Here is a 6,792-nt window from a genome sequence, read left to right on the forward strand (position 1 = left end):
TCAACTGATGCCAACCAGATATTCTGTCTTCCTGTGACAGCACCGTGTAGAATTACCACCCAGCAGGGCAAGAAATCCTGCTTCCTCTATCACGTTGTGCCCATCACTACAAGACGGTGCCAGACACACAGCAGGTGCTAATAAAAGTTTGTTGGGGGAATAAATAAAAGAGCGTGTTACTAGCTTGCCTCCCCTCCCCCAAGGGCCTCAAGCACAGAGTCTGGGTCTAATTCCATTCTATGGCTGCCACCTCTCCCTAGGCTGATTCACGCGGGAGATTGTCCCCAAGCACCCACTATGTGCCTGGCCCAATCCTCGCACGCTATCCCCTCCCCTTTTCTCTGGTCGGTCGGTGGCTGTGACATTCAGTGACGCCGGGCTTTCCAGGCCAGGACACCCACCCGGCTGCCTCATGACCAGCAAGCTTGGACCATTCTAGGGATACGGACAATGACTCCTGTACTCCCACCTCCGGATGCCCAGACCCGGGGGAACACAGCCCGAGGAACGCCCCTGCCCGAACGACACGCACGCACGCACGCACACGCACGCATACGTGCTCGCACGCGCACGCATCCGGCGTGCGACGCGACCCTAGGACGGGACTGGGATTTTCTCCGTTCAAATCCCAGCCGACGCGTGTGACCTTGGGCGAGACCCTCTACCTCTCTGATCTTCTCCTTCTTCGTCTATAAGACGGGGACGAGTATCGTGAAGCCTTTCCAGGTGGGGCTGGGAGGGGGATGCAGGAAGATACTGGATCTGAAAGCCTTTGGCTCAGTGAAGGGTGCTGTGCTCAGGACAACTGTCCTTGTTTGCTTTCTCCAGGAGGGAGGGAGAATCGCTGTCGCCTGAGTCCCAGGGAAACCCGCCTTTACTGGGCTGGAATGTGGGGGTTTACTCAGTATATCTGATGGGGATTATCTTGAGGGCAGGAAAGTATTTGTGGAGCAACATCACCGTGTTGACGCCATGGGAGTGAGAATTTAGACTTAAAATCAGAGCGTGGAAGAGACCCCAGAGGTCACCATATTTGGGGCAGAGACAACTAGCTGTCCGCAAAAATCCACCCCCCCCCCCCCCCCGGAACACCATACAGCTGACATCGGGAAAGAGTCGCCTTGCCAAGAACTCTATTTTCCAGCCTCCTTTGCAACTAGATCGGCCACATGACTCGTCCTCTCGTGTGGCAGCAGGCACTGAAGAAGTAAACGTGCTACGTCCATGCTTTCTTCCATCAGTGGTGATGTCCAAGGGGACCGTAGGGACGTGCACGGAAGAGGGCCGTCCCCGTGCAGAAGCACCCGCCTCATAGTAAACGTCTGTTCTGTTTGAGCCATTTCACGTGCTTGCGTCTACGTATTCCAGCAGCTACTACCCCGACGGGTGCAACGCTCAACCTCCTTGTTCACAAATGAGACGGTCATGGCCAGAGGGTGAGAGTACCTTGTCTAAGCCCATGCGGCCAATCCCACAATGTTCAAGAACGTTGGTCTCTTAGTTTGGAGGAGATTTGCCGGCTTCAACCCGCGCCACCAAGCTCCAAGAGTTTCGGCGAGTCCCCCACTTCTGTTTCGGCTAGCCTAACACGTCTGTTATCTGTTTTCAGATTGCAGTCCTCCGTGTATTTTCATTGGAGGGAGAGAGTTCGGTGGCTTAAAATAATTCCAAAGCCCACACGCTGGGTGATTGCTAGCACACTCTGACTTTCCGCGGCACTACAAAATAAAGTTTCACTTCTTCTGCGCCATGCCTCCCGGCCTCAACAGCTGACGCAGGACATGAAAACGCACAGAAGTACACAGATATTTGCTTAGAAAGGGAAAAACATGAACCTCAGTGTCTGCGATAAACAACCCAGAGACCTGGACAAAAGGCAAAAAAAGAAACGATGCTCACACACTCTAGCTCGGGGGCCCTCAAGTTTTGGGAGGCGTCAGAATCATCTGGGGGGGGGGGGTGGAGGCTGGTGCAAGGAAGAACCCCCCCCCCCCACCTCACCCTCAGAGATTCCGACTCGAAAAACCGGAGCTTCAGGAAATCTTCATGATTATTCTGCAGGAATCATATTATTCATGATTCTTCTGATGCCAACATTCCCACGATGGCACTTTGAGAAGCCCCGAGTCTGCTTTGCAGCCCTGAAGCTGGCAGTAGTTCCTGGCGGTAAGAACCACGCTCGCGCAGCGTAGCCCAAAGAGAGCGAAATAGGCTTTTAGTATTTTTGTACTCGGACGGGAACCTGAGCATTGCTAATCCGCTGGTAAAGACATCAATAACCATTTCTGTTCGGCTCAGATGGGTGGCAAAGGTCTAGACGGCACGGTGGCCTAGAAGTGATAACAGAACCATAGCTGATGTTTACAGAGCACCTTGGGACGCAAGAGGCCGTCTGCTAAGTGCTCCACGTGTGTGATCCCGTTTCATCTTTATAATATTCCCATTTCACAGACGAGGAAACGAGGCGCATACAGGGAACTCGTTCCACGTCGCTCAGCCGGCAGGGGGCAGGCCAGGCTCGAACTCACCCAAAAGAACCAGCTCCACAGCCACGACGTGCTGGTGCCTCTCATGGAGGTCTCCTGTCGGAACCCCTCTCTAGGCCTCAGTTTCCTTATCTGTAAAATGGGCATGTTCATAATATCTTTGTCACACAGCCACGGTGAGGATTCAAGAAAATCATGGGAGTGGGGCGCCTGGGTGGCTCAGTCAGTTGAGCATCTGACTCTTGATTTCGGCTCAGGTCGTAATCTCACGGTTTCGTGGGTTTGAGCCCCGTGTCGGGCTCTGTGCTGACCGTGAGGAGACTGCTTGGGATTTTCAATCTCTCTCTCTCTCTCTCTCTCTCTCTGCCCCTCCCCCACTCACACTCTATCTCTGTCTCTCAAAATAAATAAACATTTAAAAATACTAAAAAAAAAAAAAAAAGAAAAAGAAAAGAAGAAGAAAGAAAATCACGGCAGTAAAGTGGTTTGCAAACCGAGAGGAGTTAGTTAAGTAAACACCGAAGGGATGAGCCTTTGACTCTCCCAATCCCATTTTACAGATGGTAAAACCGAGGCCTGGTCACTTTATTTATTCAATGAACATTTACCGAGCATCTACCGTGCACTAGGGCTGGTGCAGAGGACTGAGGATACAGAGAGAAAAGTACCCCGAGTCTGGCCTCAAGGAGCCCCCAGGTTAGCAGGGGAGACAGAGGAAGCTGGGCCCTGAGAGAGGAATCTCTCCGAAGGGGTCAAGCCAGAGAGAGGAGTGACTTTGCCAAAGTCGAGTTCACCTAGTCCGCGAAGTTGTGGCAGAGAAGGTTCCCGGGTACCAAGAGAGAACTCTACCCACAGGCTTCTTATGCTTGGCACCCCACCACCTAAGCATCCCTGGTGACAGTTAAGCCTTCTTTTATGGAGAAAGTGCCAGGTGGCCCTCCTCCCACCCCCAGAGGGCTGGATTAGCCAATCACATTCACCTCAGCAAATGAGGCATCTGGACGAGCCTCTCCTTTGAGTGAGTGTGCAGGGAGTGGGAGAGAGCAAGAACCGCAGGTAAGATCTGGCTTCAAAAGGAGGTAGGGGCCGCCGAGTAGGAAGTTGGCGGCCAGACCTCTTGATGGAAAAAGGAAGACAGACCCGACGCCCGGCTGGCCACTTCCTCGCTGGCCTATCTGAACCACAGGCCGGTCTGAGTGATCAGACTTACATCAAACAGCAGTTCCGTGATTATAGCGTGTGGTTTGTCGTTGCGCCCGAAGCTAGCCTTTAGAGCGAACTCACGTGAACGGTAGCACACCGGGGCACCTGGGTGGCTCGGTCGGGTTAAGGGTCCCACTCTCGATCTCGGCCCAGGTCACGATCTCACGGTTCGTGAGTTCGATCCCCCACGTCAGGCTCTGTGCTGACAGTGCAGAACCTGCGTGGGATTCTCTCTCTCCCTCTCTGTCTCTCTCTTTCTCTGCCTCTCTTCCACTCGTGCCCTCTCTCTCTCTCAAAAGAAATAAGTGAAGCTTAGAAAATAAATAAGTAAATGGTAGCACCACCCGTGCGCTAGTCTGGAAGCGGGGGGGGGGGGGCGTGGGGCACGTTCCACAGCACGGCCAGAGGGTCCGTATCCTTCGTATGCGAAGAACTCTCAGATACCAACAAAAGGGAAGCATGCCAGCAGGAAACAAGTGGGACCACACAATCATAAAAAGTGAACAGTAAGACTGTCAGGAATAATCGGCCTCAACAGGGCGAAGTAAGGGGGAAGGCGGCCAGATAGAATTCTCACCAGAAGCCTCACAAACCTCAAAACCCGGCAGACCGTGGGCTCAGCAATTTAGCCTTTGAGAAAAGTATCCACAGGACCCACACACAAAGGTGTCGCGCAAGAGTGGCCCTCACAGCCCTGTTTGTGAGGACAGAAAAAAAGAAGGAGGAGGAAAGAAGAAAGAAGCAACCGCCGCGAGGAATGGTCACATAAAGCCCAAGACGCGTTTTCCGCGCCGTCCTCGGGAGGCGCACTGAAGGACTGTGGTTCGAAGCTGACAGTCCGGGGTCAAGGACGAGGTAGGTTACCCCACGAGACGCCGGGTGTATACTTACCTGCGTCTGCTACATCGTAGGCACTCGACAAACAGCAGAGGTAAATTAGTGAGCGAGCGAGGGTGTGAGTGATAGAGCCACTGAGAAGGCCACCCCTGGGTGAGGCCCTCCTCCTGAGTCTATACCAAGAGTCCAGCCCGGGCGCGGGGGAGGAGAGCCGTGCAGACGCTCATTTGGTTCCGATCTCGGGTCCCCCCAGCCCCAGCGCCGGCTTACCGTCTCTGCAGCCCTGAGCCAGTGGCTTGCCCTCTCTGAGCCTCGGTGTCCTCACCTGGAAAACGAAGACAACCTGTCAAATGGAAGCTCCCGCCGCGGCGTGGCCTTGCCGTGAGCGTTAGCAGAGTCAGGAAGGAGAGACGCTGACCCCGCTATGTTTCACAACGAGCGCGCGTGAAAATCTGAAAATCATCACAGGACTGTTTGCATTTTGACAAAAGTGAAATTTCACGCCGAGCCACGGGCCTCCTCTCTCTCCTAGGAGCCCCCTTTCCTGAGCCCTCCAGAGGATGTCAAAGCCAAGCGTGATACCTTGTGGCTGGTTTCCGGCCAGGTCCTCCCAAGGGTCCCCCCTGGACTTCGGGGCACTGAACGCTGGGCAGGGGACCCGTGTTGCCGGACTTCTTTTTCTCAATCACCTCGTTCTCTGGCTGTGGCTGTCAGCCCAGAAAGCCGTCCGTCCGTTCGTTCGTTCAAGATCTCCTGGAACCCTCCCCCCGCCCAGGTCACAGCCTCCTCTGGAACCCCCTCATCCCTCAGGAGGCCCTCCGGGAGACCTCATTCAGTCCCGAGCTCCTGGCGCGCGCTCTCTCGCTGGGGCTGCTGTCCTGAATGGGACAGAGCTCTGCCAGAGAAACAGCTGGAGGGAGGAGAGAGGGAGAGGGAGGGGCAGGAAACTGGGCTGGCCGAGGGCGGGGGCGGCCAGCTGCGGGGAGCGGGGACCGCCAGGGGAGGCTGCCCCTGCCTGCCAGCGGGGGACCGGGCTTGTGGGTGGTGGCTGGTGGCGAGGCCTGCTGGGGACGACCCGCTGCCGGGAGTGGTGCCCACCATCCCGAGCACAAACCAGGAGCATATGGAAGCCCCAGGCAGCCCGGCTGCTCCCTACAAAGGGCCTCGGAGCTGAGCCGCCTGCCGGATGCCCTACCGGGCTGGGCCACCGCCTCCCTCCGCCCACCGGGATGCCCTTCCTGGCCTGAGCTGAGGCTTGATGACCTTCAGCTCCCTTTTTCCTTTCTTTCCTTTTTTTTTTTTTTTTGGAAATGAAAACAGCGATGAGGTTTTTTGTTGTTTTTTTTTTTAAGTATCAAATGAACACAGGTTAAAATGTTTTCTGTTCAGTTTTAGCAAATGTTACAGGGCCAGCAAAAATCTTCCACGTGGTTGGCATAGGCATCGATGGGCCGTTTCTGGAGAGCCGTCTGCCCGAGATGCAGCAGAACTTTTGTCAGTAAGTTCCAAGCCTGCGTCGTTTGAATGTACATCCTGCTCGGGGCGCCTGGGTGATCTCAGGTCATGATCTCACGGCCCCACGTTGGGCTCTCTGCTGTCAGCGTCGACCCCGCTTCAGATCCTCCGTCCCCCTCCCTCTGCCGCTCCCCTGCTCACGCTCTCTCTCAAAAATGAATAAACACTAATAAATAAATACATAAGCGTAAATCCTGCTTTCATCCCCAAACCCTTCTCCCCAGAGATAAATATCACTACCATTTTGGTATGAACCCACACATATACATTCTATATATAAATGTCAAATGGCTCGGTCACATTCCGTGTACCATAGCGTAACCTGCTTTTTCATTCCCTGATAGGTGTGTGAGTGTGTGTGTGTGTGTGTGTGTGTGTGTGTGTGCGTGGACATCTTACCCTGTTTCAATAGCTGTTCATTGTTTCGATCAATTGATGCACTGGCTCCTTTCATCAATACTTTCTTGGTGGTTGGTCAGGTCATTTCCAACTTGTTGACTATAATAAATACACCAATCACACTTGTCCAGTTGTCTTCTTAAGTTGAATTCCTGCAAACACACTTATTATTCAGAGGGTCTCCTGGTCCCTTTTCAGGTCTCGGCTTGGAGACCAGCTTCCCAGAAGCCTTCCCTGCCCCTGGGGGGCCCCTGGGCTCCCTTTCTATCCACAGTGGTGCCCGTTGCCCTTTCCTGTTAGGGGGTCTCTCTCCCTTATACTGGAAACTCATTTGGGGAAGGAACTACATTTT

General features: G+C 54.1%; 1 protein-coding gene across 3 annotated transcripts in view; it reads right to left on the reverse strand.

The window, feature by feature from the left end:
• Nucleotides 1-6,588, reverse strand: part of CMKLR1 (chemerin chemokine-like receptor 1) — a 49,042-nt gene extending 42,454 nt beyond the window's left edge. The window contains exons 1-2 of one of the 3 annotated variants that reach the window (XM_019467228.2): nucleotides 6,441-6,588; nucleotides 4,797-4,851 (exon numbers count right to left, since the gene is read on the reverse strand). The gene's annotated coding sequence lies outside the window, so the exon portion shown is untranslated. Of the gene's footprint in view, nucleotides 1-4,580; nucleotides 4,703-4,796; nucleotides 4,852-5,108; nucleotides 5,604-6,440 lie in introns of those variants that run through there. The other 2 variants (XM_019467227.2, XM_019467232.2) reach the window with 2 other exon arrangements.
• Nucleotides 6,589-6,792: the final 204 nt, after the last annotated feature.

Source organism: Panthera pardus, unplaced genomic scaffold, assembly GCF_024362965.1.
Source record: "Panthera pardus isolate Hobbes unplaced genomic scaffold, ASM2436296v1 HiC_scaffold_15, whole genome shotgun sequence".
Lineage (NCBI taxonomy): Eukaryota > Metazoa > Chordata > Mammalia > Carnivora > Felidae > Panthera > Panthera pardus.